The following is a 15,113-nucleotide window of genomic DNA, read 5'->3' as shown; positions in this document are numbered from 1 at the left end:
AGATTTTAATAAGTTGTTACCAGTAATTCATCTCCCTACACCCATTCTGCTTTACAATGAACGAATTTGCTTAGACTTACAAAGAACATAGTGTTCTGTTTCAATTCTGAATTCTTTGACATGTTACAAATATACGAAAGTCCCTAATTTGAGAAATCTCTTTTTCATGGATGCTGCTTATCTTTAACCTTTCATTTTCTTTGTCTTCTATGTTGTAGTCCTACTTTACATCAAAACACTAAACAGGTCATGGCACATATAAAGAATCAACAAGGTTTAATCATGCTTAATAAAGAAAGAAAACTTCAGGTAAGGAAAGATAAAATTAGAACACACATTCAATCAAATAAAAGCCTGTGAGATGGCTCAACTTTCTGTCAAGCCTGATAACATGAGTTTGATCCCCAGAATCCACATAGTGGTAGGGGAGAACTGATTCTCACAAGTTCACAAGTGTTGTCCTCTGACCTGCACATGAAACCATCACACTAGTGCACCACACACACACACACACACACACTCCCAACCACACAGACACACACACACACACACACACACACACACCACACACACATACACACACATTCTTCTCTCTCTCTCTCTCTCTCTCTCTCTCTCACACACACACACACACACACACACACGCACACACAAAGAATGTAAGAAAATGTTATGAATTATAATGCAGTGGCAGCAGAGGTAAGGGGTACATGGTGGGCCCATGCCAAGGTACTCCCCCACCCCAGCATTGAGAAATGATGCCATGCGACAAACCTAGTATTAAAGGAGGTTTATTTGGAGGAAGGAAGGGGAGTGAGAACCTGGAAAATGGGTAGAGCCAGACAGAGTCACAAGGGCTGAGACAGCAGAGATAGAGAAGGACAGAGGAGGGTGGGGGGCAGCCAGGGGCACTTGGGAACAGAGTAAGAGAAAGAAAGTAAGAGAGAGAAAGAAGAGAGAGAGGAGGACTGGGGTAGCAAGCAGTCCCTTTATGCTGCCAGGCCATCTGCATCTGGTGAGCTGTTGTTAGGTCCCTGTTGCTAGGTCCCTGGAAGGAGCCCAGCCCAGCTCAATCACTTGCAAGCTAACATAGATATTGTTATGAAATAAAAGGAAATGAAAGTTTGATAGAAACTGCGACTGGATAAACTTGAATGAAAACATTATGTTCAATGAAATTAGCCAAATAGAAAATGACAAATATTGTATGGTTCTATTTCTATGAGATAACTTGGAATAGACAAATCCATTCAAACAAAAAACAGAATAGAAGTCATCAAAGGATGGGGAAAGAAGTGTGATATTGAACAATATATATTCGGTTTCTTTCTTTCTGTTTCCTAGTGTACAGTTTCTAAAAATCCTTTAAACCTACCGAGTGATAAAATATCATTTGTATGCTTATAGCATGGAAAAATGGGGAAAATGCTAGAAGCTTGGGACTTTTAGCCTTTGTGTCCAGGGAGGGAAGAAAGGCTGGATGGTCAGTTGATTGCTGACAGCCAATATTATAATCAATCATGCCTTTGCAGTGATGCTTCCATTAAAAACAAACAGAAATGGGTTTGTGAGGAGATTCTGAATGGTAGAGGTTTTGAAGGGCCACACATCCTTGGTTCCATACCTTGCTCTCACCTAGTTATTCATCTGTATCTTTTTGACAGAAGCTCTAGAAAATTAATAAAACCTGAGTAGGGAATCCTAGGCACCCCAACTCATAGCCTTACAACTTGCCTGCCCTGTTGTTTTACTAAAACTAATAAAATTGTCTTCCAACTTCTGAGCCCATTCTTAAATTCTTTTTCTATCCAGACTAACCTCTGAGAGAGGACCCTAATTTCTGGTAACAAAATGTACTCCAAAGAATGAAAGTAAGCCAGAGAGCTGGAAAAGATCTGAGGCTCAAACGTCTTGGGCCCTAGTCTTGATTGTTTGTACATCATTTACATAGCATCTGCCTTTTCCCCACATTTCTAGAGCGTGGGATTTTCTCAGACTGTTTTGTTATGTGATGCTTGGGGGATTTCCAGTCTTCCTCAGCTATTGTTTTCTTTGATGTGTTAATTTTAATGCCATTTTCTACACATTCTGCTCTCCTACCACAACTACATTTTGTTGTTCTTTAAGAGGCTTTGTCTGGCCTCTCCTCCCCTCCCCCAGAAATTCATTTTCCTAAGCCAGCCTTCCCTCAGGAGCTTGAAGAAAGTTCATACTTGGAAAAATGGGGGGAGGGGCGGTAGTTAGTCTCTGTATCTCTCTATTTCTGGCAAAAGAAACATGATCATGGTACCTATTAACTTGTGAAGGTCAATCTAGCCTCTAAGTTCTTCTATCCCTGCTCACAAACCCCACTAGGCTCATGGGCCCCACCCTAGCTCAGGTCCTCCCTGTCTCCCAGTCCCAATGGAAAATGTTTCCATTATGGCTTCTCCCTGCTTTCCTGAGAGATAGCCTTGGCAGTTGGGAATAAACTTTTCCCTCTTCCCCCACCTATTTTGGCTTCTTTAATGTGCCTGTTTTTTCATTCAGCATCACACTGAAATGAGAACTCCATTTTAAATCTCCATTTTAAAAATATAAAAGTTTTTTTTTCAGAGCTGGGGACCGAACCCAGGGCCTTGTGCTTGCTAGGCAAGCGCTCTACCACTGAGCCAAATCCCCAACAAGTTTTTTATCATAAAGCTTCAATAATGACCAGAATATTCAGAAATAGGCCTGCTTATTTATTGAAATTGGGCATAGTAAAAGTGGGATGCTAATATAGTGGAGGAAAGAAGGTATTTTAAATAAACAGTATTTGTTGTGTTTATAAAAAGATAAAGAGAGGAGGAATATGTTTTGGTAGATGTGTAGTCAGGTATGGAGGAAGGGGGTGCTTCCGAGGGTCCTTGCTGAGGCATCCCTTCTCCCTGAGGGACCAGCCACACTAGGAAAAAGAATAGAATACGGTTTGTTTAGGGCATGGGGAGGGGAATTGAGAGGGTAGTAGGGGCAGAGAGCGAGAGCGAGCAAGCGAGCGAGCGAGAGAGAGAGAGAGAGAGAGAGTACAGAGAAGAGGAGTAGAGAAGTAGAGGCTGGCCAAGAGAACACATGGAGAAATGGGGAGGGAAACAGGAAGAGAAGGGGAAGAGGGTGAGAGGGCAGAGTGGGAGCAAGAAGACAAGAGCAAGAGAGAGCAGAGGGGATGAGTAGCCCCTTTTATATTGAGTCAGGCATACCTGGACATTGCCAGGTAACTGTGGGGCAGAACGTAGACAAAATACTAACAGTATTGACTTTTTAGCCATACAGAAAAAACAAAGTGTGACCTCCCATATTCCAAATAGGACATGGAAGAAATTCTAGAAAAAATCATGTATGAATTCTTGTACTGTCATTTACAAAATGACTTCCTCATTAGAACTCAAAAATCAGAAACAAAGAGAGGAAAATATTGTTAGATTTGATTATATAAAGTTGAAAAGAAACACTACATGCTACAAAAAAAATCCTAGAAACACCAAGAAAAATAACAAAGTGGCAAAGTGGGAAAAAGCAATTATAATTTGCATTCCTGATAAAGGTTCAATTTCTTTAAGTATTTGTTTAAAGGTAGAAATGGCATCTACTCCATAGAAAAATGGAAAAGAGAAATTAACACACATTTCAAGAAAAAGGAATGCAAACAGTCCCTGAGCATATAAAAGATGCTCAAGCTGCTGGTAATGAAAGAGATGCAAATTAAAGTTACACTAAGAAATCATTTTTCACCTATCAGATTGGAAAAGACTAAAGTCTAATGCACTGACTGAGGTCTCTCATGCAGTATTGAATAGAACATAGACTTCCTGGCCTCATCCCAAACACACTCAGAATTTCACCATTGTGAGCTATAGGCCTTTTGTACAAACCCTTCATCAGAATGTGAATGTCGCCTTTATTCTGCGTTTGTTGATTCCAGTTTTTAATTACATTTAATTGTTGCATTTTATTAAATGTTTTCTCTTTCTGTATTGCTCAGTATATTATGGACTCCCTCTTTATTCTGTTAACATAAAGGTAGTTTTAGAACAAGAGTTCTCCCTGCCTCCCACAGCTTTGACAGGATAGAGTCAGCCAAGCATCCCAACATGCCAATTAACGAGATGGGTAATGAGGAAAAGTAGAAATTTATTGACTATGAACGCATTTTGAAGAGGAACAGAAAAAGGGAACCATTGTCCCCAAGTTCATCTTTGGGGTGTTGACGTAACATTTGGTCTAGAAAAAGAGGAGGAGAAAAGGGCCAGAAGTGCTCAAAACTAAATGGTCTTGGTCTCAGTGTTACATTTCTGAGACAGCATAAAGAGCTCACTTTAAATCACCCTTCACAGCTGCTTGGCCACACCTCAGGTGGCATCAGGAAAGAAATAAACAGTATGTGGCAGGTTGGAGTCTTGACTATGGAACAGGAGTCAGGACTTGGCTGCCATCTTAGACAAGGACTGTCAAATTCGTTCAGTACCTTGCTGACAGTCAAATCTAACTTCTCTGTTTTTTTTAAAGATTTATTTATTTATTTCATGTATGTGAGTACACCATCACTGACTTCAGACATGCCCTTTTACAGATGGTTGTGAGCCACCATGTGGTTGCTGGGAATTGAACTCAGGACCTCTGGAAGAGCAGTCAGTGCTCTTAACTGCTGAGCCATCTCTCCAGCCCAACTTCTCTGTTTTTTAAGCTTTAGGTGTTTGGATATACTAAGCCATACAGAAAACTACAGTGGCCTATAATGATGCCATATAGTTGGATCAGCAAAGTTGCCAATCTCTCTAGGAGCTGCATATATGAATAAAAAATGTTCAAACTTATCATGACCAAGGTTCTTAAATCCTAATAGTGACCTCCCCTAATGTCTCCAAGAAGATATGGGTATAATGACAAAGACGTCCATCTGGTTTGTGGTACTCTAACCAGTGGGCTCACCTGCCCCAATGCCTCACCCTCTGCCAGGACCTTGCCCAAAGTGTGGACAAACAGGACACCTGATATGCCTCACGTTGCATAAGACAAAGTAAGGTCAGTCTCCCAAGTTTCTTCTCCACAGGAAGGCGTCTCCAATTTACTGGATCTGGCAGTCAAGGATTGATCCTGCCTAGGACCTGTGTCTCCAAAGAAGCCATTAACACCACAGGAACCTAGTGTGGTGGTGGTCATCTAGGCAATGGGTAAAGTTTCTGCCATTTTAATTGTTACATAGGCTATTTGGACTATTGGGGATTGTTGTCTAGATGCAGGTGAAGGCAGGCACAAGATAAGGCAAGGCCTGTGATTGGGCAATGAAAAAGTAAGGTGGGCACAGAGTTTTGAAGGGAAGAGAGAGAGGAGAGAAAGAAAGAGAACCAAGATGGAGGTGGAGAAGGATGACCCAGATCTGTGTGGCCTTAAAGGACCACACAAGTAGTTATGAATATTTCATAAGGAATGGATTTTTATAGGACAATTTGTCTTTTTTAGGTGGAAAGGTTATATTAATATTAATTGGTTTGGAGTTCATTGTGTAGACGTTTTGTGGGGTGAGGATTTACTGATATAAACCTAACTGATAAATTACAAACTTATTGAGTTTTGATTTTAAAAGGTTACTGGAAATTGTGACTATAACCACAGGAGGTGGATGCTGAGACTGTGAACCCAGGTCACAGCAGAAAGTGGCAAGAGAGTGGCTGCTGCTGGGACAGACAGTAGCCGGCGACAGCCTGGGATGTAGAATGGAAATGTAGTGAGTGAGTCAAGTTGAGACGCTTTGTGATTGAGATGAAAATACTCCACAAATGCCATGTGACCCACCAGAGCTGGCAATAGCATGGGATGGTGCTTTTTTTTTTTAATATTTACTGCTACAGATTATATGTCCTACTTATTCAGGTAAAATGTGTCCTTAGGTCTCTGATGTATTTGAAGACTAGACTAATGACAGAAGTAGCTTTTTACTATTCCTTTAGCTAAAGAACCTCACTCTGCAGGGACTGCTTCCTGATCAACTACCCATGTCTCATGGTGAATGACTGGATAGGAAAAAGTGTCAAGGTTAAAGTTTATGTAAGGTCTGAGGATATAAAAGCTTCTAAGAGAGAATTCAAGGATCTAAGAAAGTGTTTGAGGGTCTAACAAGGTGTTTTGAGGTTGGTAAATGCAAGTTAGGAAGAGCAGAGGATGTAAAAGCCTTAAATGGTGATAAGAAACTGACTTAAGGCATACAAAAAGAATAAGAAATGCTTCAGATTTCTTCCCCTCCCTATGCTACTGTTGTATTAAGACTTTAAAGTTCAGAGTGTTAACATCAATCAGATTTTAAATTGTTTCCCAAGCCTCTACTATGACACAAAGGCATGCGTTTGTGGCTTTTTCTAGAATATGGATTTCAATACAGACTATAAACAGTGATAATATTTACATATCTAAAATTTATCTCTTTTTGTAAACTTAAAAATATTGTAAGCTTCAGGAATCCACTCGAACCCACCTGTCACAGGTCAAATGGATTCCAGATAACTACTGTCAATCAACACCATGTTTCTTTTTCCACTTGCTTATTCCTGAGGATGGGACTCTTCCCCCTTTCCCTGGTTTTAGGACTTTCCTCATCCTAACCTATATCATAGGACTAAAGTTTCAAATGCACACCCAAGAAAAATTTTCTTCCTAATCTTAACCTTTTCTTTTGTCATATGTGTGTGTGTGTGTGTGTGTGTGTGTGTGTGTGTGTGTGTGTGTGTGTATGCCAGGAGGTGCTTCCTGCTTTCAATCAGCTACCCAAAGGTACTCCCACACAGTTTGCTTCCTGGGCCTTCATGTACTAAAGCCCTAGATGGTCCTACAGCACTTGGACAGCAGCCTGCTTTCCCAGAGTTAGCCAATATTCTAGCTTTTGAATCCCCAATAATGATGTCTCAATGGAAACAGGAAGTATTCATAGATGTTTATGTTTCTTATTTATTTATTATCAACAAAAGCCTGGGATGTTGGGTTATAGACCCATGACAAGCTGAAGTGCCTATTTAGCATACCAAAGTAGACCTGGCCTCCAGGTTCACCCAGCATCCCTCAGTCCCTACCTGTTACAGGGCATGGTTGACATACCTTGCCCTCTACCCTGGCCTGGCCTTTTCAGCTCAGGGGCTGGACTTACTCTCCCCCAAAGGTTCTTCAATATATAATCCCAGACATTTAGGTTCCCGCTCTATTCTCTTCCTCTCTCTGAATTTCCTCTTTTCCCTCCTCTATCTACATCTCTCTCCTCTCTATGTGCACATGCTTTCTCTTTCTCTTCCCCTTCCTCTCTGTCTCCTTGTGCATCCTGACTTCACTGACCCCCTCTTGTGTAGTCAGTGAACTCAACTGAGAGCTTCCCCTAATAAACCTGCCTTTATACTTTAACTTAGTTTGAATTGGCTCATTTCATCAGCAGAGATAAGTTACCAAGCTTGATCTCAACAAACTGGACTGTTTATTTCAAAACAGCAAAGGACTGGATCTCCCATGGGAAAGGGGATGCCTGTGGGGTGGGTGGGTGGTAAGAAATGGCTGTTACTTTTAATAGGGAGTGTATTGTTTGGATCCACATTTCCTTGAATTGTCTGCTTCAAGCAAAACGGGTAATCTCTGCAAACATTCCTTTCTGGGACCCCCTGACCCAGCAGGGCCATTTATAGAATTAGTCTTATGACCAAAGCATTCTATTAAGTGTAGTTTGGTGGATCATTCTGTCAATTCTGGTTTTACAAAGTCCTCTTTTGAAGGGAACAATGTGATGATTCTTTTAGTAAGGATAATTCTTCCTGTTCCAAGGGGTTGTTGTACCCTCAAGGATAATTGCCTTCCTCTAGGAGGTGGTCTGTCCTGGAAAGCTTCACTGCTCTTGGAATCCAAGGTTTAGAACAATTGCAAACATCCTAGCACCAATGAAGATTCTAAAAAGACATGTGTTCTCTCTTTGGCTGACACACTATTAAAACAATGGGTCCCCAAAATTTCCGCAGGAGAGTCATACTGGAAGAAGGAAAAGGGTGGGTCCCTGGTGCCTGCCAGATTGGGACTTTGTGTCCTTGGCAAAACATTTCACTGAGTTCTGACAACTTGTCAGACCAACTTGTAGGAGAGACTGGAGCCAAGACAGTAGTGATAAGAGGCACTCGTTCCTCTTTCCTTTTATTTAAACCTAAACTTCCATTAGGATCTGAAAGATACACTTCAGCATATCACCTTCTTATTCCTTGTCCCAATGTGGCTTAGCAACTAAATGCCTTTTTCTGCTTTTCAGGATTATTTGTGCCTTTACTCAGCTGTTGAGGACAGGTGATCAAGTCTAGCTTGTTAGGCCCAGCAAAGCTCAAGCTCCGACATGAAGAACTTTAGTAACACAATGACTTAACCCTGTGTATTCAGACCAGAGGGGTATGACACAGACTGTAAAAGACAATGCTTGAATGATTAATATGCAGAGGTAAGCAGGTGATCCAAAGTAAAGCCATGGAAAGATACTGGCTCCTGTCTTGTTTTAGTTGTGCTGTAGACCTGAGGAGTTGATGCATATTAGCAAAAGAGCTTTTTTTTCTTTCTCTCTCTTTCTTTCTTTCTTTCTTTCTTTCTTCCTTCCTTCCTTCCTTCCTTCCTTCCTTTCTTTCTTTCTTTCTCTCTTTCTTTCTTTCTTTCTCTCTCTCTCTTCCTTCCTTCCTTCCTCCCTCCCTCCCTTCCTTCCTTCCTTCCTTCCTTCCTTCCTTTCTTTCTTTCTTTCTTTTTCCTTTCCTTTCTTTCTTTTTCTTATAACATATTTTTTATTGCAATATTTTCCTCATCTTAGAAAACTGTACCCTCACAGGTAGATTCTTCAAGAATGTTGTAAGTAACCAGCACAAAGCCTGTCACAAAAAAGAGTCCCACTGGTAGCCCATGCCTTTAATTCTGGCAATCTGGAGGCAGAGTCAGGTAGAGCTAGCTATCTTAGTTTGAGGCTAGCCTGGTCTACTAAGTGAGTTTCAGGACAGCCAAGGTTACACAGAGAAATCCTGTGTCTCGTGCTCTGAAAGATTCTGGGCCTTCGAAATGCCAGTTATACTGTAATAAAATATTTTGGGCTTTAAATGTTAAATGAAGCTAACATTTCTGAAATGGATCTCATTTGGTTGCAATATAATTTTTTAAAAACGTATTACTGGGTTCCATTTTTAATGTATTTTCTAGAATTTTGAAATTTATATTAATGAGATACAGTAGTCTTTAATTTTCTTTTGATAACAGCTTTGTTAGACTTTGCTATTAAAGCTATAGTGGCCTCATAAATAAGTCTGGCAATGTGATTAATGTTGCTATTCTTGGAAAACTTTTAAATAAGAATAGCATTATTTATTTAAATGCTTGGAAGAATTCAAACATTAAATCCATTTGGGCCTCAAATTAGAAGAGGTTTTAAATTGTAGATTCCAGATCAATAATAGGTATGTGGATCTTTAGATTTTACTCAGAATTCCTATTGTGTGAGTAAAATTTGGTAAATTACAGGGCGGGGCGTTCATACTAAATTTAAAATCCTTCCTATCTTGGGTCAAAAGGCAATTCCAAATTCCAAAGCAACTCGAACTTAGACACGATTTATTCAGTAATGTATAGCTCAGAACCCTGCTATTTTACAACCACAAATTTCTAGGCAGTGATTATTAATGGTTGCTCAAATGATTAAGTTATGGGCTGGTAGAAAATTTTATAATGACTGACTTAGGTTCATGTCACCAGGAGCCAGTGTTCAATATTAACCTTGCTTTCAACATAAAATAATCATCCAATATGTGTTCCTTCTTGTGTTATTGAAAGACCCCCCCGGAGTGGGGAGACCCTCACTCAAGTCTCGGGATGACGCGACCCCCCAAGAACTCACACAAGACCATCCTTGTTGTAATCACATGAGGTTTATCGATAGCAACCAGTGCACTGGGGTCGAGACTCGTATCCCACACAGGGGCAGTGGAGTTCGACCCCAAGAGGCTGGGAGAAGAGGTATTTAAAGGGAGAAACCACAACCCGAGGGGGCAGGGATGGCGTCATTGGAAAGTGTGTAGAATAACAGTGAAAAATCACAAGGAAGAACTCTCTGTCCCCCAAGATTGTTTCCTAGGAGAAGCTGTCTCTTACTTCTCAGATTGTTTAACTTCATGGTCCGCTAGTTCCTAGGAGAAGTTGTTTCCTGCTTCTCAAGATTGTTCTCTAAGATTTATGGTCAGCTAGTTTCTGGGAGAAAGCTGTTGAGCTGGCCAATGTAACTATCCATTCTATAGCCCTAGGAGAGGCTTCTTGGAACATATAATTCTGGGGCCTAACCTGTTTGTTTGGTTTTTTTTTCTGCTCTAAACTTTGTGTCTAGGGGGGGCAACTTCAAAACTTTTACCTTTCATTATAACATTAACTATATCCCACTACCTATGAAATGTTCTTGGGCAAAGAAGTAAGCCTGAATCTGATTGTATCTATAGATGTCACTGCCAGTTTATGGGCAATATAAAGGACAAAAGAACAAGTTAACTAACACCACAGAGATGCAATCAGTAACCTCCAAAGTACAGGAACTCTACATGACCTTGTTTCTTCACAAATAAATTCTAAGGAAAACCTAAAAGAGAACATGAATGGAAATGAATTAAAAGGAAATGATCAAACTTAACAGTAGCCAAATATAATACATGAACCAAATTTAGTTACTGGTTTGGAAAGAAACTGATATAATTGGGGAAACTGGAACATTGAGGATACCTGATACTACAAAAGGATGATTTTATTAAATTATTGGTGTGATAATAGTAATGTGAGGGCTTTTAAAATTCACTTTCTGCTCCCTCTCCCCCTCCTGGTTATCCCCTTCCACAATCCTTCCTCCCATACCCTCTCCACTTCTCCTCTGAGAGGATGGAGGCTCCGCAGGGTACCCTCCCACCTAGGCACATCAAGTCTCTGCAGGGCTAGGTGCATCCTCTCTCTCTGAGGCCAGACAAGGCAGCCCAGCTAGAAGAATGTATCCCACAGACAGCAAACAGCTTTTGGGATTGGCCACACTCATTGTTCTGGACCCATATGAAGACCAAGCTGCACATCTGCTACATATATGTGGGGAGGCTTACATCTAGCCAGTGTATGTTCTTTCGCTGGTGGTTCAATCTCTGAGAGGCCCCAGGGTTAGTTGACTCTATTGTTCTTCCTGTGGAGTTCCTATCCTCTGCAGGGCCCTCAATCCTTCCCTCTACTCCTCTATAAGAGTCCCCAAGCTCCAACCACTGTCTGGCTATAGATGTCTGCATTTGTCTGAGTCAGCTGCTGGGTGGAGTCTCTCAGAGGACAGCTATGCAAACATAACAGAGTATTATTAATAGTGTCACCAACTATTGTTTGCCCATGGAATGGATCTCAAGTTGGGCAGGTTATTGGTTGGCCATTCCCTCTGTTCTATCCCTCATCCCTGCATTTCTTATAGATAGGGTAAATCTTGGGTTGAAAGTATTGTGCGTGGGTTGGTATCCCTATTGCTCTACTGGGATTCCTGCCTGGGTACAAGAGGTACCCCCATCAGGTTCCATAATCTCAATGCTGTGAGTCACAGCTAACAGTCCCCCCTGTTGATTTTTGGGTGCCTTCCTTATTCCAGGTCACTGTCATGTCCTGGAGATTCCCCCCACCTCCCCACCCCCATCAGTTGCAGATTTTCATTCATTCTCATGGCCATCTGGCCCTCCCTCTGTTCCTCCCAACACCTGATCCTGAACCCTCCATCCTCCTCCCCATTTCCTCTCCTCCTCAGTTCCCTCCATCCATCTGCCTCGTTTTGACTACTTATTCCCCCTTCTAAGTGAGATCCAAGCTTCCTCATGTGGGCCTTCCTTCTTGTTTAGCTTCTTTGGGTCTGTGGAGTGTATCATGGGTATTCTGTGCTTTATGGCTAATTTACACTTACCAATAAGTATATATCATGCATGTCCTTTTGGGACTGGGTTGCCTCCCTCAGGCCGATATTCTCAAGATCCATATATATGTGTGTGTGTGTGTGTGTGTGTGTGTGTGTGTGTGTGTGTGTGTGTATGCTGTTGTGAAAAAAAATGAAGGTATTACTATTTAGCTCTGGTGAGACCAGGAAGACCCAGAACTCATAGACATCCTGCCAACCTCTGTCTCCTGAGGGTTAGAATTAAAGGCTTACCTTCCTATGTCGGTCTCTAATTGTAGTTTTGTTTTGTTTGTTATCTAGACAGGGTCTTACTATGTGCTCCAGGATGGCCTAGAACTCATAATGTTGACCATGATGGCCTTGAGTTTTTACTTCTACTATCTTAACCCCCTAAATAGTGAGATTATGCCATTAGTATTTTTTTTCTTTTTTCCAGACATAGTCTTGCTCTGTAGCCTATACTAACTGGAAACTATGTAGCCTTGGCTGGTCCCAAACTCATGGTAATCTTCCAGCACCAGCTTGCCAACTGCTGCTTATCAGCATGGACCACTATGCCCCTGATGCCCCACTTCTCTTTCAGTTTGGTTTGTTTGAGGTAAAAAAAAAATGAGCCTTCAGAATGAGAAGCTAAAGTATACTGAGTGTCACAGAAGAAAAGCACTCCACTGATATTATTTTATTTCCATAATTGTAAGTAACCTTCTCCATCAGGTTTACTGAGAGTCCATTTGGAGGGAGTCTCCATCTCACAAAACTAAAAAGGTAAGTTCAAGCCTTGGCATTTAAACATTAGGAATGTATATCTATATGCGCTCTAATCACAAGAATGCATGGCAGTCAGACACCAGCATGTACTTCGCAAGCTCTCTAATGTTTTTTAACTCAGAAATAATCCTACAAGATTCCAAACTCTAAAGCAGAAATAAAAATTCCTAAAGCTTTCAAAGAAGAAGCTTATCTAGAGAAGCTCAAAACCACACTGACATGGGGATCCAACAGCTACTACTATTGTATTACTACTACTATTGTACTACTACTAGGGTATAACAAAACAATTCCTTTATAAAGGAGGCCCAGGGAGACAATTCAGGCAGCAAATGTGCTTGTTACCAAACTGCACATCCTGTGTTTCATCCAGGGAAATCATAGAGTGAGAAGAGAAAACTCTTGCAAGTAATCCTCTGACCTCCACCTCCACACATATGCCAAGGCATGCATATAAGCACACATGTAGCAAATTAATAAATGTGAGGGCTGGAGATGTAGTTCAATGGCAATGTGCTTCCCTGACATACACAGGCATTGGGTTCAGTCCTCAGTAATGACACCCTCCCCCAAAAAATAGAGCAAAAAATATTGTGGATGACCATTTCCTTATTATTATGAATAGAGATGCAATAAACATGAATATCTCTGTTGGATGGACATAGTCCTTTGGATACATTTCCAGAAGTGGTTGGTATAGATGGTCATATGGTAGATAATTCTATGGAATCAGTCCAGATGACTATCAACTGATAATGAAGATGTGATACCTATATACAGTGGAATTTTATTCAGCTGCAAAGAAAAGGCAAAGTAAGAAAATTCCAGGAAAATATTGAGTGAAGTATCCTAGGATAACAAAGACAACACAAGTACATACCTATCCCCTCATAAGGATCTGTCCTTGTTAGGGTTACTATTAACAACTTTCTTACAGAACCAAGGACCACAAGACCAGGGATGGCACTACTAATAATGAGCTGGACTCTCCCCCATCAATTACTAGTTAAGAAAATGCCCTACAGCAGCTCTCATATTATGGAAGCAGTTTCTTAAATGAGGTTCCCTCCTACAGATTGGGTCAAATTTACACAAAATTATCCAGTACAAGATCCTACCTTCTAACTCTTATATATTTATATTAATCTTAAAGAATATATGAAGACCAGGAAACTAGAAAGAGATTCATAAGAGAAGAAAAAAAGAGGCTTTAAGGGGAGCAGGTAGGAAAACAGAAAAACAACTTTGATATGAAAGTTGGAGTGAGTATACTGGTGGAAAAGTAAAAGAAAAAATGGCTGCAGGGAGCTGGGAGGAAGGGACAGAAAGTAGCTGAGAGTAGTCATCTAAAAAGAAAAAAGTTAGAAAAATACCTTAAGGAAACCTACTATGCTGTAAGAAAAATTTAAAAATAATAAAATGAATAAAAAATAAAAACTACGGTAGATCTTGAATCATAGAAGAATAAGATTATTTTTCTTTTTTTTCTTTTTTTTTGATGTTTTTTTCTCCATCTTTATTAAATTGGGTACTTTTTATTTACATTTCAATTGTTATTAACTTTCCCGGTTTCCAGGCCAACATCTCCCTAGCCCTTACCCCTGCCCTTCTGTATGGGGGTCCCCTCCCCATCCTTCTCACACTACCGCCCTCCCCCCAACAGTCACGTTCACTGTGGAATCAGTCTTGGCAGGACCAATGGCTTCCCCTTCCACTGGGGCCCTTACTAGGCTATTATTCATTGCTACCTATGAGGTTGGAGTCCAGGGTCAGTCCACGTATAGTCTTTGGGTAGTGGTTTAGTCCCGGGAAGCTCTGGTTGGTTGGCATTGTTGTTCATATGGGGGTCTCAAGCCCCTTCAAGCTCTTCCAGTCCTTTCTCTGATTCCTTCAATGGGGGTCCTGTTCTAAGTTCAGTGGTTTGCTGCTGGAAATCAACTATCTATTTGCCATATTCTGGCTCTGTCTCACAGGAGAGATCTACATCCAGTTCTTGAGAGCGTGCACTTCTTTGCTTCATCCATCTTATTTAGTTTGGTGGCTGTATAAGTATGGGCCACATGTGGGGCAGTCTATGAATGGGTGTGCCTTCTGCCTCTGTTCTAAACTTTGCCTCCCTATTCCCTCCCAAGGGTATTCTTGTTCCCCTTTTAAAGAAGGAGTGAAGCATTCGCATTTTGGTGATCCTTCTTGAGTTTCATGTGTTCTGTGCATCTAGGGTAAGTCAAGCATTTGGGCTAATAGCCACTTATCAATGAGTGCATACCATGTGTGTTTTTCTGTGATTGTGTTACCTTACCCAGGATGATATTTTTCAGTTCCATCCATTTGCCTATGAATTTCATAAAGTTGTTGTTTTTGATAGCTGAGTAATATTCCATTGTGTAGATGTACCACA

General features: G+C 40.9%; 1 long non-coding RNA gene across 3 annotated transcripts in view; it reads left to right on the top strand.

Annotated features, from left to right (window-relative positions):
- Nucleotides 1–15,113, top strand: part of LOC147998138 (uncharacterized) — a 63,899-nt gene that overhangs the window by 17,294 nt on the left and 31,492 nt on the right. The window contains exon 1 of one of the 3 annotated variants that reach the window (XR_015646889.1): nucleotides 12,529–12,712. The exons of the other annotated variants lie outside the window; for them this stretch is intronic. This is a non-coding gene — a long non-coding RNA (uncharacterized LOC147998138). Of the gene's footprint in view, nucleotides 1–12,528; nucleotides 12,713–15,113 lie in introns of those variants that run through there. 3 annotated transcript variants of the gene reach the window in all.

Source organism: Rattus norvegicus, chromosome X, assembly GCF_021556685.1.
Source record: "Rattus norvegicus strain SHRSP/BbbUtx chromosome X, alternate assembly SHRSP_T2T, whole genome shotgun sequence".
NCBI lineage: Eukaryota > Metazoa > Chordata > Mammalia > Rodentia > Muridae > Rattus > Rattus norvegicus.
This window is presented reverse-complemented; position numbering and strand designations above follow the sequence as displayed.